Source organism: Sorex fumeus, unplaced genomic scaffold, assembly GCF_029834395.1.
Source record: "Sorex fumeus unplaced genomic scaffold, SorFum_2.1 ptg000265l, whole genome shotgun sequence".
NCBI lineage: Eukaryota > Metazoa > Chordata > Mammalia > Eulipotyphla > Soricidae > Sorex > Sorex fumeus.
Genome location: NW_026606322.1, coordinates 9,173,897 through 9,201,258, shown reverse-complemented (window position 1 = coordinate 9,201,258; position 27,362 = coordinate 9,173,897). Strand labels below are relative to the sequence as shown.

Here is a 27,362-nt window from a genome sequence, read left to right as displayed (position 1 = left end):
GTTGTACAGTATTTTTTTTTATCATAATTAAGCAATAAAACATTGAAATTTCATCGATAGGGAAAGATACATATCACTGTATCACTGTCATCCTGTTGTTCATTGATTGCCTCGAGCAGGCACCAGTAATGTCTCCTTCATCCTAACCCTGAGATTTTAGAAAGTGCCACATTCGAGGCTCTTTGAGGGTCAGAAGAATGAGACCAATCATTGTTACTGTTTTTTTGGCATATTGAATACACCATGGGGAGTTTGCCAGACTCTGCTGTGTGGGCAGGATACTTTTGGTAACCTGCCAGGTTCTCCAGAGTAAGAACTAGATAATAAGATGTCATGCGGCTGCAAATGTGGCCGCATGTTTCTGGTAGCTGGGTTTTATAGTCTCTGGGTCTTGGCTGTTGATGGGATTACATGGTGCTGGGGGCAGTTGGTGGGTATAATGCCGACATACTGGAAGATGGGGGGTTTGGGTGGAGGAGGCTCAGTCCCAATCTGAGCAGGCTTGGAAATCTACCTACCGGGTCCCACACACCTGGGTTCCTCTGTCAGTACCTTCATGCGTGAGGTTTGTTCAAACATGTGGAAAGCTGTCTTAAGCATGGCTGTGGCTGGAACTGGAGGTTTTCAGCTGCCAGGCTCTCTTCAGGGTGGGGAGGGAAACTCAACCCACCTTCCTCCAAGGGGCCCCGGTGAGGACCGCCAGGTGCGGAGGCAGGAAAGCTACATATACTACAGTTTAAACTTATGAGTAGTAAATAATGGTAAAAATAACATTTCAAAATTAATCACTGCCAAATTTTAAGAGAAGGGAATTGAATAAAGAAGGGTGAGCATGGGATGCAAGCCAGCAAAAGAAATCATGGTGTATAATGTAAAATCTATCATCACATAATAGTTTGTATAACTTTCTTTTCAGCAAGATATTTAAATAAAAATAGCTTTGGAGTATGTGTGTGTGTGTGTGAGCACCCATGCATAGTGTGTGTTTGTGTTTTTTGCTTTGCGTGTGTGTGCGCGTGCGCACCCATAGTGTGTATGTTTGTGTTTTTCTGTGTGTGTGTGAGCACGCATGCATAGTGTGTGTTTGTGTTTTTCTCTTTATGTGTGTGTGTGTGCGTGCCTATGGTGTGTATGTTTGTGCTTTTCTGTGTGCGTGTGTGTGTGAAAGCAAGCACATAAGCACTATCTTTTGTTTTCTCTGAATTGTGAAATAAAAAATTCAGGACATTTGATAATCTCTTCTTAGAGGTTCTGTGCAAATTTGTTGGTGACTGATAAGTCAATATACACTAACCCCAAAGTCAATGTTCAAAGGAGGATTTTGGGGCATAGAAGCAAACTGGTGAACTCAGTGGTTTAATAGTATAAGATTGGTGAAGCCAGGCTTAAGTACTACTGCAGAAAGTCAAGACTCTTTGCCTTTCTCAAGAAAGCAAGTTTCCCATGTTTCATTGTTTATGAGAGCTGTTGCTAAATTACATATTTCTGTTTAATTTTCCTGAGGATCCACACCTGGCAGTGCCCCTAATTAAATATACTATAACTTTCTTTCCCATTACTAAGAAAATAAACATATCATACAGAAGCATGTGATAATGCAGAAAGCAAGAGTTTTAGTGTCAGAAGAACCTGGGTTTGTATACTATTTCCATCACCTAACAGGTTATTTCACCTGTTTCAATGTATTTTCATCTAGGAAATGAAGAAAATTATGCCCATCTAATATGCATAAGAATGAAATGTAAAGGACACGATACAGAGAGATCATTTCATAAATGGCAGTCCCTACTCCACGTGGAAATAGGTTTCATGCCTTGGCCTATTCTCCCTGGCAGCTTGGTGGCTGCCATCCTCCAGAGGCCACTGAACAGTCAGGTTTGGGCCTGCAGTGATGAGACATGCGCAGTCTCCTGGGATGGGAGTGGAGCCGGCCCTTTCCTCCACACCCCAACAAGACCCCGAGCTGCAGCCCACAAATGGCCTCTCTGGCTCCTGATCAAGCTGCTTAATGGACATGATCCCAGAGACTCAGAAACAAATCTTGGAACCCAGTGGCTTTTGGCGGAAATGCATCCAGACCACGCAGTAGATTACCGGTGCCAGACCACTCCAGGGGGAAAGGGTGCTATGCCTCCGCCTGCTCCCCCTCGGTGGCTCTGTGGAAACCATCCTCCAGAGGTCACTGGACAGTCAGGACTGGGCCCACTGTGATGAGACTCATGGGACCTCACAGGATGGAGGTGGAGCCGACCCTTTCCTCCCCGCCCCAATGAGATTCCAAGTCGCTGCCCATGAACAACCTCTCTGACTCCTTATCACACTGCTTAACGGCCATGACCCAAGAAACGCAGGAACAAATCTCGGAACCCAGGAGGATCTGGCAGAAATACCTCCAGATTTAATTCTTAAAATTTTGAAATTCCAAAACTGCGCAGCCACATGACTGTGCGACATCATATGTTATTCATAATCAGCAATAGAAAACAAATTGTCTACTGTTGCCTTTTCGGCAGATCTGAGTGTTGGGGTAAAATCCCAAATAATAATGGTGGGTCTGGTATCGAAATATTGAATGTAATCAAAGCAGAGAGAGAGCAATGTGGAAATCATCTGCCCCAAAGGTAGGGGGAGGGTGTGAGGTGGAGATATACTGGGGTTTTGGTCACAGAAAATGGGCACTGGTGAAGGGATGAGTGTTTCATTGTATGACCGAGACTTAAACCCGAAAGCTTTGTAACTGCTCTCACAGTGATTCAATACATAAAATTATAAAAAAAAAAAGGAAAAAAATAAATGAGAGCCCCATCCCTGCAGCACACGGTCATGGTCCTCCCATTGTTCATCGATTTGCTCAAACGGGCCCAGTAACGTCTCCATTGTGACACTTGTTACTGTGTTTGGCATATCAAATACGTCACGGGGAGCTTGCCAGGCTTTGCCGTGCGGGCGAGATACTCTCGGTAGCTTGCCGGGCTCTCTGAGAGGGGCGGAGGAATCGAACTCGGGTCGGCCATATTGGCTGCATGCAAGGCAAACGTCCTACCCACTGTGCTGTCGCTCTAGCTCACTGCAGCACAAGTGAGTCAGAAGTATTAGTAAAGATAGTTGTTTTGTGAGATATTTGCTGTACACCTACAAAATTAATTAAGTGAAATAATGTGGTCATTTTAGCATTACTCCTCAGATATTTTTAAATGACATTTTCTAACACTGAAGCTAGCTTATGGTTACACAGAATTTCTCTATTTAAAAAGGATCTTTAGTTTATAAATAGTATATCCAGTCATGTTCCCCAATAGAGGAACAGAAACTAAAGGGTGAAAAGTGGCATTAATTAAAGCAGGTTTTTAAAAAACTAGAGTGGGAACTGACTATAGATTATCAGAATGACAGTAAGTGTCCCTAACTCAAAGGACCATGGAAAAAACACCCCTTTTAGAAGCAGCCTAAGGACAAAGAACAGAATGCCACTTTAAACAACTGGCAGAAATGGAAGAACTGAGCAATCACGCCTGAGAGTACCGTAAGTTAAAAAGTGATACAACTCCAGTTCTATAGAAAAAGATAAAGAAAGGCACAAGGAGATATATCTTTGGGAAAAAACAGTAAGAGCAGAGTTCCTAGGAACTGGAAAATGTTTAGGAATAAAATTCTTAAAAGAGATTAAAAGAGATATACGCTACGGTTGTGCTAGCTTCAGAAACTACAAATATTGATGGGTTAAATCAGGACTGAGGAAAATATAAAGCCAAATATGGGCAGCTATGAGGGAAAAAAAAAACAGGCAGCTTGGGACTCAACTGTCATCACAATTCATTTGTGTTTCACATCCCACTGTTTGTGACATTAACAGAATTTCGAATTTAGCAATGAACTATTTTTGTATCGTGAAACTCTGTAGCCATTTTCCATATGTAGCTCCCACAGCAACTAGCAATAATAGCCTTTTGATCTTTTAAATACTCCCAATTAATACTATCCAAATTATAGGTCATCCAATAATTTTTAAAAGCTAATTCACTCTTTTCTGCCATTTGAAGTTGTGTCACCCCCACTTTATATCTGCATTAAACTCAAGCTGTTTGATTATTTCAGTCACAGATACTTTCCTATCTTTAGCTGTTATTATCGTTTGTTTGTTTGTTTGTTTGTTTGTATTTTGGGCCACACCTGTTGGTGCTCAGGGCTTTTTCCTAGCTCTGTGCCCAGGGATCATTCCTAGCAATGTTCAGGAGGCCATATAGTGGTGCCAGGTATTTGAATCTGTATTAGCTGCATATAAAGTATGTGCCTTTAACCCCTGTATTGTCTCTTTGGCCCTTGTTATTGTCATTTCCTCCCCAAAAGATAGTTATTTTTAAATTTTTGAATTCTAACTTGAATATCGAATGCAAATATTCACATAAAAGAATTTAAACTAGATAAAATTGACAGATCTCCTACTATGTGTGAAATATTAAACGAGGCAATTTAAATTTCTAGTATTAGAACTTAAATACCAATGTGAGTATGCATAAAATATAATAATAGTTTAGCATTCATTGCACACAGAACCATTTTATATATCATTATTGCTATTGTTAATGGCTAGCATTTATTTAGTATATATTATGTTTCAAGTACTCTTCTAAGCACTATATTGTATGCCATAAAGTCATAATTGTTGCCACTTCAAGTTAAAGACTTATACATAATAAAATGTTCTTGTGATCATATACTTGGTATATGGTAGAGGGGATAACAAAATACACATCTTTGCAACTAGAATTTATACTTTTCACTATGAATCCCTGCCTTTCATACTGAGGCAAGCCTACATTTCTAAAAAGTTGATGCATTATATTGTTAAGATTCCACAAAACCCACGTTAATGTGCTGTTGTTTTGCTATGACATTATTTTCTTGGAATCATTGCACATCTTCAGAACATCCACATTTGTCTTCAATTCCACTTTTTATAACTTTAATTCTAGAAAATACTAAGAACCTACTATGTGGCACTTGTTTGATCATATTCTTTGTTCACTAGCTATCATATTAAACACTGATCATGACAATGTAGAACACTCTACTTTTGCAAGAGTCTGCTTGAGATGAACTGTATTTTTCATCTTTATGAGAATGTAGCACTCTAAGAAAAAAATTAGGGGTTTAGATTTTTAAAAGTTTCAACTTAATGACAATTTCTTGAAACAAAATATGTAACATGAAAGGAATTAAGCCAGATACCAAATAAGTCTGCGTTATGTCATTGTTTTCTGAGACATTATAACTTCTACTATAAAACCCAGATTCTTTCTGTGTGCTGTCAGAATATCTCTGATCCACCTCAGTTGGAAATGTGTTTTGAGTTGTTTCATCAAAAGTAGTAATGTGAAACACTGGACAAAGTTTATCTTATGTAAGTTTACTTGGTAATTAAAATTACTATAATACTATGAGTCATAGTACCATTGCTAGTAGTAGGCATCATAGTAATGATAAAATTATTAAATAATATTTGCCAAGTATGGTGATTAGCACTTTACATACATTGTCTTATTTATTTCTTGAAATAGCTCATGAAGTATGTGTTATATTAATGATCCTATTTAATAGATAAAACTGAAAAACAGAGAGGTTAGAAACTGAAAAACAGAGAGGTCAAATAGCTTGCTTAAAAATCGTACAGAGAAAAAGCAGAGTCAGAAATTGAACCTAATGAGAACACTCATAATTAAAATAATTGGGGTTATATTAGGTACTGCAATGTTTGTTCAGGAGAATACTTCATTTGTACTTTTCTAGCTACATAGTATAGGGTTTGAATTTAATTTGTAAAATACATACATGTATATATATGTGTATTATATATAAATTTGAGATGCTGATATTCATACTGGCTGATAAACAAAATTCTCCTTTCTGAGAAGACACAGATGAGATGACATACTCTCTAGAAAATTGTATGTGTTCAAAACACTATCTGATTATTGTTCACCAATAACTAATTAATGGTGCTGTACAAGCTAAAATAACAAGTTTATTACTCCTACATTTTTAAATATATTGACTCATTACCTAAAATATTTTCACCAATAATGGAGCAACTGAAATGAATATTAGAATGTAGATGAAAATTTATAATTATGTAATTTTCTTTTTTTTTACTATTGTTTATGTCAGCTAACACATGCTCCCACTAGAAATTTTTCCTGTGGCTATGATTTCTAGGATAGCACTGTAGCCCTGTCCTCCCATGGTTCATAGATTTGCTCTAGCGGGCTCAGTAACATCTCTATTGTGAGACTTGTTGCTACTGTGTTTGGCATATCCAATAGGTCATGGGCAGCTTGCCAGGCTTTGCCTTGAGGGTGAGATACTCTCAGTAGCTTGTCAGGCGTCCAAGGGGCGGAGGAGCCAGGCCCACGCTACCGCTGTGCTATTGCTCTTCCACAGAGTATTATCAAAGTCACAAACTATTTTTACTGATTGTCTTCTCTAGCTACAGTTATTTGAAAACTGATTCCATACTTTTACTTCTCTTAGACCCTTGAGAATTTAAAGTGGATAGGATTCACTTCAGTAGACAAACAAACAAAAAAGCATGAGGGTGCAAGGAATAAGGTGCTTGCCTTCTGCATGGTAAACACAAAATAGTATCTCTGACACTATCTATGGTAACTGAGAAATACCAGGAGTGAGCCCTGAATACAGATCTAGCAGTAAGTCTAGAGCACCAGTGGGTGTGGCAGCCAAAAGAAAACCATCCAACCAAACTAAACCCCACACCAACTCAAAAGATGACTTAAAAAATAGAAAATGGAGAACATGCTTTGCATGTGGGAACCTTAGGTTTAATATCTGTTACTAGATGTTAACCCCTGTACACCACTGCAAGTGACACAACCCTCCAAAAGGCCACAACTCCCTTGAATACACAAATATGGAATAACATGAATGTAATTGGATGAAATGGTAGATTAAAATATATTTTATAACACATATTTGTAACTGTATATTTCTGTTTAGCAATTGTATACCTTTACTATATTATATCTTAATACCTATAATTTATTGTATGGCCTAATATAAATTCTATGTAGGCAGAAACAATTTCATTGATTAGCTACAGGTTGAACTAAATCCCCAAGGGACAGGGAAGAGACATATACATGATTTTATAATGTTTAGTATATATATATATTAACATTTCTTTTTCCCTCTCTAAAAGGATCCTGGCAACAAATCAACAAATGCTCACAGGAGAAACTGAATTAGATGATCCACATGATGTCTCTCACTCCTGTCTTGGAAGATGGACTCCCAATGAAGAGGAAAGAAACTACAAAGACTCCTTATACTTTTATTATTCCATATGATCATGGTCTTCTATATAAAACTGATGTTAACAAACACATAGCTATGCTTTTACTATTCAATCACGATCACGATCACAACCATCCTGTTATTCGTCAATTGCCTCGAGCAGGCCCCAGTAATGTCTCCTTCGTCCTAGCCCTGAGATTTTTAAAAAGTGCCATATTCAAGGCTCTTTCAGAGTTAGGAGAATGAGACCCATCATTGTTACTGATATTTGGCATATTGGGTACGTCACGGGGAGTTTGCCAGACTCTGCCGTGTGGGCAGGCTACATTCGGTAGCCTGCCAGTTTGTCCAATGGATTTTTACTATTCAATGGATATCTTAAATTTTACCGAAGAGGAGACAATGTTGCAACTCACTTATTTAAGACGTAAAATAATACATGATTATAGATTTTTTTAAACCACGGAAAGGATTATCCTTTCTCAAATTTGTATCTCTAATACTTAGATACAAAATAAAACACAGACTGAAGTCACTTTAAATAATCCATAATCAAAGAATTAAAAAATATTTTCCCAATGTATGAGTTATGACTTACTTCAAGGGTAGAAAACAAATGCATCCTTGTCTACCTAGATTTAGTATCATTAGCATAAAAATTACATTAATAAACAAGTGTTAGGTTTTTTTGTTACTGATAATATAATGACCTTTCACTAAATTTGGTATGGAATTACCATCATTTTATGTTCTATACACAAATGTTTAAGTCACTTGCTTGAACTAGTGAATTGCAAATATTGACATGCACAAATAATCAGAGAAGTTTCCTACTCTGTGAGTTTCTAGGCTCCCCACTCAGAACTTTTAATTTGGAAATTCTAGAATAATGGGATCCGAAGATTTGTATTTTAACACACCTGGGTAATTCAAATCTAGATGATCATTGGACTACTTACCAAAAGATTAATGTGAAAAGTAACCATAATGTTTCCCTTTTTCAATATGGAGAAAAAATATTCCTAATCAATATGATGTAATGATTAAATTTACTGGGGGAAAAGTCCAGAAAGTTTTTCTTTTGAAAATAAATCAAAGGAGGATGCAATAGCAAGAAACACTGGGGGCTGGAGCAATAGCACAGCGGGTAGGGCATTTGCCTGGCACATGGCCGACCCAGCTTCGATTCCCAGCATCCCATATGATCCCCTGAGCACCACCAGAAGTAATTCCTGAGTACACAAGCCAGGAGTAACCCGTGTGCATCACCGGGTATGACCTAAAAAGCAAAAAAAAAAAAAAAAAGAAAGAAAGAAACACTGCATTTTAGTGCAGAAAGGAATCTTTTTAATATTTCACATACACAGAGAATACTTAAAGTAAAGAGGTGGGACCTGTGACTAAAATCTCCAAGCTCACTTAGAGCAGGAATGGGCTTCCTCCTCCCATCTCCCTAGTTTACCAGTAGTTTGGCAGCCATACCCACAAACTACTTCTGGCACCATAAATCTCATCAACGGCCATGATCCAGAGACTCAGAAATAAAGCTCCTGGAAGAGAGTAACACAGAACGACATACGACAGAGATGCCTCCCGACCTCAGGCTAGGCTGTCTTCACTGGTGCAACTTGCGGGGGGGGGGGGGGGAGGGAGAGCGGGTGAGTTTCCCTCTAGGCCCCAACAGAGCCTTGGTAGCCAAAAACCTCCAGAAATCAACCTCTGCCATGTACATGGCCGCTCTCCACAGGCCTGGACAAGCCTTATCCATGAGGGAACCTGTTATATATAATTGTATTCTAAATTTTAGAATTCCTAAAATGCACGCCCACAAACGCGGCCACCTGTTCTTTCATACTCTACATCACTGATGTACCAAGAGTAGCACACAACACGTGAGGGGAGTAAACTAACATCTTAGGAATCTCTTATACAAGGGCTTCATGGCTCCAGGATGAAATACAACAATCTTCACACACTTTTCTCTGTGGACACTGTATGGGACCGTTTTTAGTGGACTATTCATAACAAGCAATAGAAAATTGTTTTGGCTCTGCTTTGGGGCCACAGTTTGGGATTTGGGGTATAAACATCCACAATATGGTGGTAGGAAGGTGAAATGGTGGTGGGGTAGGTGTTTGAATATTAAATGTAATGAATTCTTGTGAGCAACTTTGTAAAAATACAATGAAATGTAAATATTCAAAAAAAGTAAAAGAGGAAAAAGAATGGCATTGGAGAAATAATTTTAGAAACCAATTAGGGAAGCAATGTTGATTGAAGAGGTTTTTTGATGGAAATTTTAAAAGTAAGGAAAGCTAATTTTATATTTTATATATACACACACCTATATAACAGGAAATAATACTTTTAAACACCTCCCTTAACTCCCTATATCAAATAAGATCTTTTGAGGTTCTTTATAAGCATCTGTCCAAAGTTTTTTGCTCTTTTTAGCTAGAGGGGCTTACAACTAACTCAGGACTTACCTGACTGAGCTCAAAAACCACTGGCGTGCTCAGGAAACCATATGCAGTTTCAGCCAGTGATCAACTTGCAGTGATCAAGTTGCAGCACCTTGGCTGACTGTGTGCAAGGCAAGCATCTTACTTAATACAGTATTTCATGGGCCCCAAGTCTGTCCAGTTTTCAAGAGATTTAGCAATTAATGATAAAGCTATTTTGTTGTTCCTCTGAATGTTAAAAATCAAATAACTTAATAACTTGCCAGTTTTTTTTTTTCTCTTGGATGCAACTGCAAGAAAATGTAAAAAAAAAAATGTACGCATGTCACTGAATAGAGTTTGTATGTTGACCAACTTTGCAGCCATTTTTTGGTTTGGTTTGGGCCACAACTGGTGGTGCTCAGGACTTACTCCTAGCTCTGTGCATAGGGATCAATCATCGTGGGCTTGGGGAACCAAATGGAGTGGCAGGAACGAACCAGTGTCAGCCACATGTGTCACAAACACACTACCCCTGTACTATAGCTTCAGCCCCAGCCCCCGTATTTGTGTTTGCTGTCGCTTATTTTGTTTCATTTTGCTTATCATATTTGTCTACTTCTAATCATATATTTTACTTTATCAGTTATTTATTTTTCTCTGTCATAAAATTTAACTCCCATATGGGAATAAGGTCTCAAGAACAAATAAAACAGTAAGTATGTAAATATATTAGATTAATACCTTAGACATCTCCCCAATAGGAAACAACTAACCTCTTCAGTAAATGGAGGTATTTTGAGGCTCTCAGGCTAATAGAGTAACTTAATTGTTCCCAGTATTGGAATTTAGGAAGGAATAAAATTAAAATAGCATCATAGGAAGATTCATACAAAATTGGTCTTAGGTATTTTCAGCACAAGGTCGCAAAATCTGATATACTGCAGTTCTGAAAACCAACTAGAGTTGTGTTAAAATCTATGTGTTAAGTTTTTAAAACATATCAAAATATCCTACGTTCAATTAGTATATTGAGGTATAGATTCTGAAAATATTTTCCTTTGAAAAAAATCTACATGTATATGTGATCAAATTATGTGCATATGCTATACTTAAATGTTTTACACACATATTTTGCTCATGCAAAATATTAATTTAAACCTGATTTTCAAAGATGTCAAAATATAACTTTTTTGTATTCATTATTTTATTTTAATTAAATAATTTTTATCAAGCAACAAAGAGTAATTAAGTCATTCTTAATGAAAGCAGATTTAGGTTAGCTTTACCCTATTTTCTGCATTTCCTCAGATAGTGATTCAGCTATATCCACCTAATTTAGTAAAATTAGATAAGTTAGAAGAAATCTAACTGTACACTAGACATTTTAATAACGATTCTTACTATGATTTGTATCCTTAATACGACCACTTAAGACTGAAATATTAGGGGCTGGAGTGATAGCACAGCCGGTAGGGCGTTTGCTTTGTGCGCGGCCCAAGCCAGGTTTGATTCCCAGCATTCCATATTGGTCCTCAGAGGACGGCCAGGATTAATTTCTGAGTGCATGAACCAGGAGCAACCCCTGTTTGGGTCACACATCATTGGGTGTGACCCAAAAAGCAAAAAAAGACTGAAATATTATTATTTACAGCCTAAACTTTACTTATGTAATTGTATTAATTTTTGAGTCTCATAGTATTCCAGACATCAAAGAAATATAGTACCATCTGGAATAATGCCAAATATTGTCATGCTCCCCCCACCCTCAACATGGGCAACCAATAGCTGATTCACACTGGTATTCCATCATAGCTGAATTGCAGAAATGTTTCTTAAAAATGTTTCTTAAAACCTCCAACATATCTCGTGCAACAATTCATTTTTAGAATCTAGCAGCTGGACTTTTGCTCCAACAGTCACCATTTAAAAATATTTCTCTAATTCGTAATGAATTTCACTACTGACAAGTCAATATAAAACTTTAAAAGCATTTTTTAGGTTAACTGGGTTAAATCAAAGAGAAAACATTACCATATTTTGCTATAGGTTCATGTCACTAATTATATTCATTCTCTATATATCAAAAATATATACTATCAGTTTCCTCCAGAAAAGTAATGAAATACTCAACAATACTAAGTGGTCACAAGATAGCTTTTTAAATGAAAGTGATGTATTTTTTCTTAGTGTTGCATAGAACTCATTTAATTTTTGAGGCTTTCCAAGCTCTCAAAATTCTGCGGTATTCATAATAAAGCAGGCAGATGGTTTAGTCTCTGAACATATGCTTTAAATGTCCCTTTTGCTATTTCAAAATAATGGACCAAATTATGGCCTCAAATAGTCACAAGAAACTTTAAGGGGATGCCTCTTTAAATCTGAGGACAGAACATGAGCCAGAAGAAAATTAACCTTTAAAATATATTTTCTACATGAGTTTCACACTACATATTAGAACAAACTATAATTTTTAACAAAACAGGACATATAAAAAAATCTAGTTAGCACAACATTGCAAGGTTCAAGAAATAGTTGAGAAGCAAAAATATAAGTTTTAATTATTTGTATTTTAAAATTATTTTACATTTAAATATTAAATTTTATTTAAAAACATGAAAATTCTCTGATATAACTTCTGGGTGACTGCCAGATTTTACATTTTAATTATTATTTCTATTATTTGCACTATCATGTAGATGTTTTATTGTTAAAGCACTTGCAATTATTAATAAGTTAATTTAGTTTAAATTATGTTTATGCTTTTGCTTTAAATCCATGTTATTCATAGTTATTAAATCCTAAATTGCTACTTCTCCAGCCAATTATTCTCATTTCCAAAACAATTTGTTGTCAATAAAAAAGCATTTTCCAGGTTTTCAAAGAATATGAAATTCATGATAGATAGATAAATGGGTGTTGGTAGAGCTGCTCATATAACCTAGTTGCATTTAGGGGAGTATCTCTGTTTCTTTATGTCACAATGAGTCTTTATTTCTACATTTAGCATATTTTATGTACTTCAATTTGTTTTAGGAAAAAAGCTTCTAAACTAGACTCATTTATCTTACAATGTTTAGAAACCTCAGTAGTCTGATCAACATTTTAGATCACACAACTGACAATAAAATCACTTTGGTTATTACAGAAATATCGCATTTAAGTATTTCAAAATTATAATCTTCGTTTGGAAATTCTGAAGAAGAACTAGCTTGGTACTAATGTAAAACAGAGTTAACTTTGAAAGTAAATGCAACAGCAGTACTCCAGGGTATTTGGGACCGTGTTAAGAGAGGTCATAACTGACAATGTTGAGAAAATCTCTTTAGATCATGAAATCAAACAATAATTTTATACTCATATCCACAATATATCACAAAGTTTACAATTATCCATCAAAATAGAAACAACCTTCAGTTTGTTAAGACAGAAAGAAACTATGAGCAAACTGCTCATTTCTCTAACTTTCACAATAAATGCAACAGTGAAACTAAATTCACAGTCAACTTAGAAATACTCCGAGTAGAATTCTAATAAACAACAAATTGATTGAAAAACACCACCAGATTAAAATTTCCCCCTTACTTTCCCTTGCTGTTTCATTTTCCATGCACGCACAATCACACTTACCTGCACAAGTCTGAAACATCAGTCTATGTATTTTTTTTCAAATGTACTCTGTACCGATGCATTTTTCTGTTTCTTTCTAACCCTCGGGAATGTTAAGAATTTAGGAAGAGAGCCACAGCTTAAGAGAGCAATTATTTGCCAGTAAATACTCAATTTGCTTGTCCTGTGATTTTTCTTCTAACTTGCATATTCAATAATCCGTCTCTGACTGCGTCACGAGCACAAAAAGTCTTTTCTCCAAAGGAGAACACTTTCGCCAATCAACCTTCAACCATGCCAGGGCACAGCTCGTCAGAGTGATTTGTTAGCTTTAATTAATAATTCCTCACGCTGGCCACTTTAACAAATAACTCAGTGAGACCGGGACGCTGGGTGGCTATGATTCAGGACGATCAAACTACAGAGGAAAGAGGGTAGGGAGGAGCATGGGGGGAACTCAGACGCCGTTTATAAACACCTCTAATCAAACTCTTTCAGTTTACAGTATACAGGACATCTAAGCTGAATTACCATGTTATGTCCACCAATTTGTATTCACATGGTGGCCATATGTTCTTTCACTTTATCTGCTAAGGCCTCCTCAATGCCAACATAGTATTCCTACGACAAACAACATTTACAAAAGAGGTCTCTAGCCTCTAGAATGCAGAAGTTTACTGCATGGTAAAGTTGAGTAATCAGACATATATGACACTTCTCAGCGAGTCTGTATAACAGTGTAGAAGCACAGAAAAAATATGTGTCAAGCTTTACTACATTCTTGCTGTCTCATACTGTGTATTTAATTGCAATCCATTTCTTAAAGTTTCATACCTAATCTGCAATAGTTAATAATGATAACTGATTTGTCCATGCATTCCACAAACATTTATTGAAACAGTTACATGCCAAACACTACATTAAGTAGCTAGATATTTTTTATGGGTTAAGACTCAGTTCGCTGAAACAAACCATGCATTTGTTTTTTGATACAGAGGTTATGTTCTTGAACAAATCCACTAAATAGGTAACATGCAAATGAAAATAAGGCTTCACAAGCATGTTCAACAAAGCAACACGTACATGATAACACGCTTGAGTCCAAGTGCAAAAGTGACACTCACAGTAGAAACAAACATCATGAACATGCAATTCGTTTTTTCAAAGATTAGAAAGTTTTCTCAAAGCGACAAAAATTTTCTCAAAGTTACTGACATTCAGAAACACATTGTTCTGTGCATAAGTAGTGCTCGCAGGTTCACAAATTCTTGAGGCAATCAATGTAGATATAAGAAATTTAATTGTGTGAAGGATAAATTGATTAATATATTTGATATGCATATATCAATCACCTCCCCTATCCGAGGAATTAAATAATGTTGTATATCCACAGCTAAAGAGGCACAAACCCTATAGTGAAAGCCCACAATTTAGACATTGGACTCTAAGACTGGGCTTTCTTTTAAACTTTTTCCACTTGATACTCCTTTACACCTGGAAAATGCAACACATAAAAAACACTGCCAAAAACACCTTGAATTTTTTACACGGATTATTTTGAATTAAATTATGGTCACTGCATATTCAGAAACCTTTTACAACTGCCCATTTTTTTTTTACCAACCTCACATTTAGTTATTTGACCCTTTTATGAGGTAATGACCCACAGTTTTGAAGTTTGGTTCTAAATCAGAAGATACATATTTAAAAGGAAAACTATAACACAACATAACATGAATAATGACACGATTATAAGTACAAGTATGAGATATGTGATGAAAGGGTTGTTCATAAGAATAGAACAAGAATATCAGTGGCAGAATGAACTCTCCAGGAAAGAGAGAACATTTGAGTCTTTCTACAACTCATATTAATTTAGATTTCCAGCTAGGGGCTCTTAGATTTAATGCCTGATAATTTCAGAGCCATAAAGGTAAACATTGTAGAATTTAAAAATAAATTTTATAGAATAAAATATTATCCCTCTATAAAATTAAGAAATCACCTCAAAATATGAAGCATCTCAACTCGTAGAGCAACAACTTCTATTTTCACTTTTACTGTGCATCAGCTATGGAGCAAAAATGAAGCATTCATAATGTATGAATCTTTGTTTCTTTAGCATCCTTTGATCTTCTCCTATTATGCATATTCTGCATTGTGCCATAAGGTAAATCATATCAGTATAAGCATTAAAATTAGAGAAAAAAATCTACATCCACTTAGTAGCCACACATATAATTCAAGTCAGAGAGCACACTCTAGGGAGTCCTGAGGGAGGAAATGCAAGATACCCAATCACCTCAAAATAATTATTTTTTAAGGAGGTACCTCCTCTTGGAGAGCCCGACAAGCTACCGAGAGTATCTCACCCACACGGCAAAGCCTGGCAAGCTACCTGTGATGTATTTGATATGCCAAAAACAGTAACAAGTCTCACAATTTGTTGTGAGATGTTGCTGGTGCCCACTCGAGCAAATTGATGAACAGGAGGACAGTACTACAGTTCTAAGGAGATATACCAAACAATGTTCAGGGATAAACTTTGCGGGCTTAGGGGACCATTTAGGTGCCAGGAACCAAACTAAGGTTGGCTGAGGGCAGGGAAGTATAGAATCGAAATTGAAAATTTTGTTTTGTATTAAATTTAAGGTAAAGGCCCTCCCGTTGTTCATCGATTTGCTCAAGCGGGCCCAGTAACATCTCCATTGGAGATTTTGTTGTTACTGTGTTTGGCATATCCAATACATCACGGGTGGCTTGCCAGACTCTGCTGTGTGGACAAGATACTCTCAGCAGCTTGCCGGGCTCTCCGAGAGGGGTGGAGGAATCGAACTTGGGTCGGCCATGTTGGCTGCGTGCAAGGCAAACGCAACAGTGTGAGGTAAAAATGAAGCTACTTTATCATGGACCAGTAACAAGATAAACTAGCATTAAAAGCTGATACATATTGATCAATTTCATAGTCATTTATTGAATCCTGTCATACACCACTTATTAGTAATTGTTTTTTATTTGTATAATGTTCATAAATAATAATAATTACAATCCTGACAATGCTTTATATGCTAGGACCTGATTTAAGGAATATAAATTCATTTACTCTTCACAAGATTATAAGGCCAAGATATAGTCCATGGGTTTACCTAGTATGCAGACAATGCTGGCATAATCTCTGGCACTGAGCATGGTCCTCCCAAGCACAATCAGAACAACCTCTTGGCAGATTCAGGATTGGCTTCTGAGCACCACTGGGTATAGCCTAAAACACTTCCACCATAAATATTTGCAAAGAACATTATGAAATAATTCACTTTATTGTACCTATTTAATAGATTATGTAACTCATAGGCATTAATAAATATGCAGCATGTGTATCCATTATATATAATAATATGGCCATCCAAATATCAATCCCAAATCAATTTCATCATTTTATACTGATAAAGTCACCTAAAATGATTGTAATAATATTTTTTAGTATAGGAAATTAAGGTGTTTCATGTCAGTTTGATGGGCAAGCTAAATTCTGCACCTACTAAGAGGTATGTTCCATAAACTAAGGATGAACAACAGTGTTTGTGGTACCAACAGGCTAATAGGCTGTAGAGGGAAACAAATGGGCAACCAGCTAGAATGAGGTGATACACTCTGGCATCACAAAATCACATGGTATGGCACTCTATACAGACTCATGAGAGGTAAGTCGGATCTTCTGCATGTTTAGGTACAGTGTGAGTAGTGTAAAATGGAGAGGGGGGGATTGTGAGTCAGAAATTCTTCTGCGTGATTCTAGTGTAACCGATTGCTGGCCGTGTTGCCTGGGTCAAATCAGAATCACCAAATTCAGTTTTCTTATGTTTAAAATTGTTTCTTGTGAAAATCAAAGTAGATAATGCAGCAGAGGTTAATAGCATAAAAACCAGCATCTGTATTATGTGCACAACATCTAATATTTAAAGCACTCTGAGTTAAAATATAACACATATAACGAAACTTTTTTATCTCTGCACCAAAAATTGCATATATTCTGAACCTGTTGTAGATAATAAGTGTATAGAAGACTTAGCTAAAGCAGACATGTAGTAAGCAGATTTTCCATTAAGAATGTTGAGAATATAGTTGAAATGGTTGCTTAAAAAAACAGATCTAACAGATGAAACAGAGATAGATGATACAAGAATTTAGCATTGTAGTGGGGAAATAGAAAAACTATTTCTCAAGTGAATAATATTACATCTTATTCAATAGAGATGGAAAATCTAATCTGGCATTCACTGGAACTCCACAATTGAGCACGATTATAAGCTTTCTTTAGATAACCCCACACTGCCAACTTCAGAGTTAATGACCAGTCTTCTCTTGAATGACAGGTATTTTCAAGTCCTGTCTACATACTTCCTTCTTTATTGTTCTCGCTTAAGTCCAGCCAATTCTAATTCTTGACCTAAAGTATGTGGTATATACTAGTTGAACCCAATTTTACTTGCTTGGTCATAAGGAATATTCTAAACAAAATTTCCTTTTGGGAATTTCTTCATCAAAAGGTCACTGCAGGCCTTAATAAGTCTCTTCTTTTTACTTGCATGCATATATGAAAATTTCCCTTGAGGATTCCTTCAGGATAAGAACTAGCCAGAACCTTCCAAAGATGGAAATTTCTAGCCAAAGCTTTCCAAATCCTGCAGATTTCCCAATCAGAGGAAATCAGACAAAATCCTAATTGGTAGGAAGTAAAAGTTTCTCAAACATTTTTTTTCCCTTGAGGCATTGCTTTACTAGTGAACATTTTCAACCTTCAAAAAGTGAAAATTTAGATTCCCTAAAGAAAGAAAATATTTCTTGTCAGAAAACTAATCCTAGCTAGTTCACAGAATGAGAGTCCAAGATCTTATCAGCAATCCTGTGACCCTACTGTATGATTTGTTTCAAGTCATTAAATATTTCCCTCTATCTCAGATTTATGTCTTTCTATTATACCTAAACACAATTATGAAGGCAATGTGAATAAAATATTTTAATCATCTCATAGTGCATACCTTAATGCCCTAAAACTCAATTGTCAAAATGACACTGTCTATCAAATTGGTAAAATGACACTAAAACCCTGTAAATCTCAGATAACAAATTTAGTCCCTCAAGTCTCCAATTTTTAACTATACAATGGGTACAACCAAGTCTATATTTTTATCAAAACTGTCTTAGAATAGTGAAACTATTGTGTAACTTATTAAAATTTTCAACAAAATGAGTAAGATATAAACCAAAGTCTCTATATAATGTACAATAAACTTACAACCACTATAGCTAAGTCAAAAATGCTGATTTTAAAATATGTATAGTAATTAAAATATTTTACTTATGCTTTGATTTAAAATATCAAGGCATATTTAAAGCAAATATTTCTAAGCATATTTACAGATTTACATAAAAGTGAAGAAGACTACCGAAAGGGAATAACACTGCCTTTTATTTATGTAACTGGCTATATGTTTGTGGTATATTCAAGATCCCAACAATGAAAAAAAAATAAAGTAAAGTAAAGGCCCTCCCGTTGTTCGTCGATTTGCTCGAGCGGGCCCAGTAACGTCTCCATTGGAGACTTTGTTGTTACTGTGTCTGGCATATCGAATACGTCACGCGGAGCTTGCCAGGCTCTGCTGTGCGGGCGAGATACTCTCGGTAGCTTGCCAGGCTCTCCGAGAGGGGCGGAGGAATCAAACTCGGGTCAGTCATGTTGGCTGCGTGCAAGGCAAAGGCCCTACCGCTGTGCTATCGCTTTCTTAATTTTTTTGAGTGGGTTATTTAATGATATACAAGATAAAATGTAGTCATTAATGGGGTAGTGAAATTTTATGTATGTGCTTTAAGAACAAGAACCGTTCAGAAACACTTCTCATTTTTGCAATACCACATTCCTGCAGGGTCCTCTCACAGCTCCCTCTAACTTCTCTCTCTCTCTCTCTCTTTCTTTGTCCCTGTCTCTCTCTCTCCCTCTCTCTGTTTCTGTCTGTCTCCATCTACCTCTCTTCCTCTCTCGTTCTAGTTCTCTCTCTCCCTCTCTCTGTTTCTCTGTCTCTGTCTCCATCTACCTCTCTCTTCCTCTCTCGTTCTTGTTCTCTCTCTCTTCCTCTCTTTTTTGGCAAGAGAATATTCCATAAGAATTCAGGAAAGAAACATAGATGCTTCTCAAGAAGACTGAAGAATTGCAGGAAAACAATAGAATTTAGGATAAAGCCTGGAACAGATTCCTTCTCAGAGTCCTCAGAGGGCATTTATCCTGCTACTGCCTTGATCTTGGACTTCTACTTAGGAGAATTCTGACACTATGTCTATATTGTTCAAGCCATCAGTCAATGGGACATTGTCACAGATGCATTGAGAAACGACACTGATAATAAGGGATACATTACATAAAAGTTAAATCATGCACAAAATATATTTTTTTTGGTTTTCTTTTTCTTTTTTTTCCCTTTATTTTATTTTATTTTTTTTACAGTTGTAAATTTACAATTTTTTGTGCTTTGGTTTCAATTATACAATGATCAGATACCCATCCCTCCACCAGTGCCCATTTTCCACCACCATGGATAATATCCCTCCCACCCCCATCCCCCCATCCCCCCTGTCTCTGTGGCAGGGCAATCCCCTGTGTTCTCTCTCTCCTTTTGGGTGTTGTGGTCTGCAAAAGAGGCATTGAGTGGCAAACATGTTCAGTCCATAGTCTACTTTCGACATGCATCTCCCCTCCTGGGAGGATCCTCCAAACATCCTTTATTTGGTGCTCCCTTCTCTATCTGAACTGCCCTTTCCTCTAGGATACCCGGCTGGCCTCTAAGTTATGGAGTAATCCTCCTGGTGCTGATCTCAGCTATTCTTGGGTATTAATCTCCTATTTTGTTACTTTATATCCCCCAGATGAATGCAATCTTTCTATGTCTATCCCTCTCTTTCCGACTCATTTTGCTTAGCATGATACTTTCCATATTGTACCACTTGTATGTAAATTTCATGACTTCATCTTTTCTAACAGCTACATAGTACTCCATTGTGTAGATGTACCAAAGTTTCTTTAACTAGTCATCTGTTCTTGGGCATTCAAAAATATGGAACGCTTCACGAATTTGCGTGTCATCCTTGCGCAGGGGCCATGCTAATCTTCTCTGTATCGTTCCAATTTTAGTATATGTGCTGCCGAAGCGAGCACAGGTATAAGTTTGTTTTTAACAAATAAACGGTACAATGTTTGAGTAGTATCAAGGTAACATTTACATGGAACATAAGGTTTTTAACTTTTTGCAAATTCAGCAAGATATTAATACCTTTAATAAAAAGGTTAAGTGATATATATTCTACAAAAGACATTTTGAAAAATGAGTTTCAAACCTCTAAGAAGAATTTGACTGGCAAACCACATACACATTAATTAAATTTGTTTAAAATATATGATCAAGTGAAGGTGAAATAAGTACCAAGAAAATTTGTTGGTATAGATGATAATACCTGCATAGAAGGGCACTACTTAGAAATAAATAGTATATGAAATAGTTTTGTTGTAATTTTGTGAAGATAAAGGCTGGAGCGATAGCACAGTGGTAGGGCATTTGCCTTGCACACAGCCAACATGGCCGACCCAAGTTCGATTCCTCTGCCCCTCTCGGAGAGCCCGGCAAGCTACTGAGAGTATCTCACCCGCATGGCAGAGCCTGGAGAGCTACCCGTGATGTATTCGATATGCCAAACACAGTAACAACAAAGTTCCCAATGGAGACGTTACTGGGCCCGCTCGAGCAAATCGATGAACAACAGGAGGACAGTGATGTAAGATAAAGGACAACCATGCGAGCAAGCTGGGTTCGCAAAGGATTTAGCACAATCGACCAAATCCACATGATAACCAAGCTCACTGAGGTATCTCGGGAGTTCAAGATGCCACTCTGTCTAACGTTCATTGATTGATTTGAAGAAGGCCTTGGATTCTGTTGAAATGGAAGCGGTCATTAAAGCCGTAGTCAATCAAGGCATTCAAGCTCAATACATCAGGATCCTCCGTGAGCTGTATTACGGATTCACTACCAGGATCTCACCATTCTACAAGGAAGTGATCATTGATGTCGAGAGGGTTTTGGCAGAGTGACAGCATTTCACCAAAACTCTTCAGTGCCACCCTTGAGAACATCATGCAACGACTGAAATGGGAAGGAATGGGAGTGAAGATAGACGGTCAGCAACTACACCACCTCCACTTTGCTGATGACACCATTCTAATAACACCAAACATTAGCCAAGTGGCACAAATGCTGGCCGACTTCGACCAGGAGTGTGGAAAGGTCGGACTACAATTGAATCTCATGAAGACAATGTTTATGAGAAATGGTCTTGTTCCTGACGTTCCATTCGCTCTCAATGGAACGACCATCTCTGAATGCAACAGTTATGTGTACCTAGGTCAAGAAGTCAACATGACAAATGACCTGGACCTGAGTTGCGCTGGAGGAAGAGAGCAGAACTCCTATATTTTTAGAATGAGTTAAACATGTAGTGTAAAACTTAAGCTGTCTTTAAAACTAGCACTTTGAAGAGTTCATATATATACCTTGACTTTTATTTTAAAAGAATTCAATAATGGAGTTGGAACTTTTTTCCCTTTAAGTGTAAGCTAAGCAGTTATGATGTATAGGTCAAAGAAGAAATAGTTCACGAACAGGAAGCTTCTAATATTATACAATGTCTTCTCTGAAGAAATTATTAAAAAAATAAGAAAATAGCCTTGTAAAATTTGTTTGGGTGTTGAATAACTTTAAATTTTCACTTCTCCTAATTGTTCTTAACATTTTATGCAGTCAATTATCAACTTAATCATGGAAAAGAAAAATCAACTTGACTTTTTGACAGCTAAGTCAATCCAACTGGAAAATTTAAATCCTACAAGAATAAGGTATAAACTCTGCTCTTAGCTACATTTTAAGCTGCCAACAAAAGTCCTGAATAACAAAATCATCTTTTCAAAATTTTCCAAACTCCTTACATTTAAAAAGATAATTTTGAGTGAAATAAAAAATTGATTGGAACTATTTAATTTTAGGTAATAAAAGTTGTTATAAAAGATGGTCAAAACTATAATATTAGTTCTTCTTTGTTTCATAAAAATAACATGGTCTTTCCCACATCTCTAAAATAATTTAATGTTCCAAAATAATATCATAGTATAATTTATATATTATATCAATTATAAACAACTAAATAATTAAAATAAATCTAATTGTGTTAAATTAATTCACAGGAAAAAATTTTGGCTACCGAATGTAACTGCCCACACGGCAGAGTCTGGCAAATTCTCCGTGGCGTACCCAATATGCCAAATACCAGTAACAATGATAGGTCTCATTCTCCTAACCCTGAAAGAGCCTTGAATATGGCACTTTTTAAAAAATCTCAGGGCTAGGACAAAGGAGACGTAACTGGGGCCTGCTCAAGGCAATCGACGAACAACAGGATGGTCGTGATCGTGACTATTTGCCAAGGCATCGAAAATCAGATGGGCTAGACATGTAATAATATTTAGAGATGACCCCTGGACTAGAGCCATTACCGACTGGATTCCATGGGATATAAAAAGATCATGTGGACGCCCACCTACGAGATGGTCAGACCTCTTCATCAAGACCCTGAATGATTGGTTTGAGGCTCTTTGTGTTCCTAGAATGAGCAGATGCCATTGGGCTACGCTAGCACGCAAAAGGGATGACTGGTGACATTACTGGCGTCCACTCGAGCAAATCGATGAGTAACGGGATATCAAGTGATCAAGTGATATACTTTGTAATGTGAGCTGGAGTGATAGCACAGTGGTAGGGCGTTTGCCTTGCAGAAGGCCTGCAGGGCAGACAGCATTCGATTCCTCCGTCCCTCTCGGAGAGCCCAGCAAACTACTGAGAGTATGTTGCCTATAAGGCAAAGCCTGGCAAGCTACCCATGACATATTTGATATGCCAAACACAGTAACAAGAAGTCTCACAATGGAGACTTTACTGGGCCTGCTCGAGAAAATCAATAAATAACGGGAGGACAGTGTTACAGTGCTATACACTGTAATACACACAGATAAATTCTGCTGTACACTTTCAAAAAACTCATCTCTGGTCTCTGATCCAGAACTTTCCCACCATCTATTAGCTTGCTGTGAAGAATTTTTGGTTCTAGAATCTGAACCAAGCCAAAATAAATAGGTGGGAATATGGACTTGGAAACTAAAAACAAACCAACAAACCAGCCAACCGAACATCAAAAACAGGTTATCTCATTTGGCTTTGAACCCCTTTTGTTGTTTTTATTTTTAAACTTAGAACAAGAACTACTGCTTTACTAAAACATCAAATTAACAAAAGTAAAGAAAATTATATAGCAAGATCTATAATTTTTAGCAGCTAGGCACACTTTTAACCATTAATTCTACTTTATCCTTTGCTAGGGCACTGTCACGTAATATTGCCCTGACTTTGAACATTAGGTCTAATGTACACAACAGCATTTAAAAGCCATCCTACTTAAAGGGACTTAAAATAGCTTTAGCTCAGCTGATTTGGACATTAGGTAAGAAAGTGAGGTTAAAGTGATTAGGTGACATGTTTGATATCATATATTTAACATGCAACAAAAGCTAGATCTCAGGGGTTTTCATACTTACCTAGTAAGTTTTCTGCTACCCCACAGTCTCTCAAAATAATTCTTTGAACATAAATAATAATTCAGGGATCCCATTTTTTTTAATGCTATATAAATCCCACAACTAAGTACATATCTGTGATTTTTTTCCAATGTCAGGATTTTGCATGATATATAGTTAGCCAGTTTTTATGAGCAATTACAGAGGTGCACATAGATCAATTTAAACATATTCATTTGTTTTTATATATGGACTTGAATGTATGTATACCTACATATGTGTGTATATATATGTCTATATATGCATATACTCATATATAAGTATATTTGAACTAAAGTGTTTATCTTGTTTAAAAATACCCTTAGAGAGATAGATAAATTATCTGAGCACGTTTTGCATGCAGGAGGCTTTGGTTCAATATCCAGTGGTTCTCAGAAACCTCTAAGAGTGACTTCGATCTCAAAACTTGAGTCATAAGCAGGCCCTGAGAACTGCTGGGTGTTCTCTCCAACTCAAAACCAAAACAAAACAAGTGAAACAGTGTCAAATTAAACTTGGACTTTAGGGTTACTCTTGCTATAAGTAGTGGCATATACTGAAAATAATTTATAAACTGAATATCAATATGTGAAGAACACAGAATATATTTTGAAATAAAGTGTGTGTTCTACCTTTAGTCATTCTTCTTAGTTGATAGTGAGTTACTGAATCAGATTTACCAAAATAGAAGACATGATTTTTTAAAATGAGTATATTTTCAAACTTTTGCTGTAATTAGAGGCCAAAGATTAGTTGCTGGAGCTTTATAATTTTACTGTCCTTATTTTTTCTGTTTTCACTTAGGAAATTAGTGTTTGGGCTGGAAATTTTACTTTCCTTTTTTACATTTTTTTTCTGTAACATACAAGTTTTATTTAAAACAGATTAGGTGGTAGATGACAGGGGTGAACTATTTACTTTCTTAAGGAAAGAGTATAACAGAAATTGCTGTTAAGTATATTCACTTTCATTTCTCTCAATATTAAAAGCAATCCTTATATCATGGACATCAGAATCCACTTTTTTATTGAATCACCATGAGATAGTTATAAAGCTTTCATATTTGAGTTTTAGCCATACAGTATTAGAACACTCTTCCCTTAACCAGTGTTGATTTCCCACCAGCAATGTTCCCAGTATCCCCAACTCTCCCCCTGCTTCTATGGCAGACAATTCCCCCCATACTCTCTCTCTACTTTTGGGCATTCACTGTCACTGTCCTCCCATTTTTTATCAATTTGCTCACGCGGGCTCAGTAATGTCTTCATTTTGAGACTTGTTGTTACTGTGTTTGGCATATTGAATACGTCATGGGTAGCTTGCAGGCTTTGCCATGCGGGCGAAATACTCTCGGTAGCTTGCCAGGCTTTCCTAGAGGGGCAGAGGAACTGAACCTCGCTCAGCATTATGGTTTGCAATATAGATACTGAGAGGCTATCAAGTTTGGTCCTTTATCTACTTTAAGCACCCATCTCCCATCCCAAACAATCCCTCCAAACATCATTGACTTAGTGATCCCTTCTTTATTTTAGCTGCCTTCTCTCCCAGCTCATTAGGTAGGTTGCAAGCTATGGAGTAATATTCGTGGCCCTTGGTTTTTTCTGTCCTTGGATGTCGGTCTCATGTTATTTTATATTCCACAAATGAGTAGAGTCAGTCTATGTCTTTCTGACTCATTTCACTTATCATGATACTCTCCATGACCATCCACTTAAAAGAAAATGTCATGCCTTCATCTTTTCTAACAGCTGCATAGTATTCCACTGTGTAGATGGAACAAAGTTTCTTTAACCAGTTCTTGGGCACTAGGGTTGTTTCCAGATTCTGGCTATTGTGAACAGCGCTGCAATGAAGATACAGGTGCAGATGTCATTTCTACTGAGTTTTTAGCACCCTTGGGGTATATTCCCAGAAATGGTATTGAGGGTTCATATGGAAGCTCAATTTCTAATTTTTGAAGGAATGCCCATATTGTTTTCCAAAAAGGATGGAGCAGTTGGCATTCCCACCAAAAATGAATGAGAGTCCCTTTCTCCCTACATTCATGCAAGTACTAGTTGTTCTTGTTCTTTTTGATGTGTGCCAGTCTCTGTGGTGTGAGATGATATCTCATTGTTGTTTTGATTTGCATCTCCCTCATGATTAGTGATGCAGAGCTTTTATTTTTCAGGTGCCTTTTGGCCATTTTTATTTCTTTTTTGAGGAAGCTTCGGCTGATTTCTTCTCCACATTTTTGATAGGATTGGTTCATTTATTCTCTCCATTTTTGACAGGATTGGAGTTTTTTTTTCTTGTACATATCTAGTAGTGTCTTGTATATCCTGGACATTAGTCCCTGAACAGATGGGTATTTGGTAAATATTCTTTCTTATTCCATAGTCTCTCTCTGTATTTTGGTCACTGTTTCTTTTGAGGTGCATAAGCTTCTTAGTTTAATGTAGTCCCATTTGTTTATGTTTCCGCTTGCTTGGTCAGTGCAGAACCCACTTTGAACATATCGATGAAGTATGGAAATTTTCCATATCCTCACCTGAGGCCACCTTTTGATGGTGTTTCCTTTTGGGGGCAGTGGGCAGACACACCTGTCTGCTGGACTATCTCTCTGGCCCTGACCTTGGTTCCTTCTTTATCTCACCTTCAACCACAAGATTTATTTCTGGTCCCTTTTTTTCCGGAGTATTAGGAACTTCCTCTTTACTTTCAACTGTTAATCAAGTACCTATTTATTTTGAATTCTACTGAATTCTTAGCCCAACCTGCCAACCTTTGAATCAAAGCATTGACACCTAGCTAATTAATTTTACTATGCACTATATCATGCCTTCATTTAATCAATCACACCCTTCCAGAGAAGAGTCGAAGATAAGATTCTTCTATTTCCTGGGAAGTTAAAAATCACATCCTTTATTTTGGATATCTCTGTGAAATACTTCTACTAATATTTTAGTAATCCTACTTTCGGGATTATGTTTTGTCCTATTTTCCTTCCAGGGTTTGGTCTTCATGATGGCTCTAGAATGTTATAAGAAATTAAAGGAAATTAAAGAATAAACCATTAACCACATGCGCAGAGAACTTCCAGTGTAATTCAGGTCCATGTGGGTAAGTTGTTTTATTCAGTGATTTTTTAATATCTAAATTTATTTATTCTTAAATGAATGACTGTGAGACACACAATTAAAATGTTGTTCATGATTGGGTTCCAGTCATACAATGTTCCATACCCATTCCTTCACCACTGTACATTTCCCACCACCAATGTCCCTTTCTCTTTTTCTTCTCTCTCTCTCCCTCTCTCT

General features: G+C 36.8%; 1 protein-coding gene and 1 non-coding gene across 8 annotated transcripts in view; both read right to left on the bottom strand.

The window, feature by feature from the left end:
- ZBTB20 (zinc finger and BTB domain containing 20) overlaps positions 1-27,362 on the bottom strand; it is a 903,174-nt gene that overhangs the window by 463,912 nt on the left and 411,900 nt on the right. For 2 of the 7 annotated variants that reach the window (XM_056109446.1, XM_056109445.1), the window contains exon 1: positions 13,380-13,715. The exons of the other annotated variants lie outside the window; for them this stretch is intronic. The gene's annotated coding sequence lies outside the window, so the exon portion shown is untranslated. Of the gene's footprint in view, positions 1-13,379; positions 13,716-27,362 lie in introns of those variants that run through there. 7 annotated transcript variants of the gene reach the window in all.
- LOC130018755 (U6 spliceosomal RNA) lies at positions 20,459-20,565 on the bottom strand. The gene has a single exon (XR_008791628.1). It is a non-coding gene; the product is annotated as a U6 spliceosomal RNA (small nuclear RNA).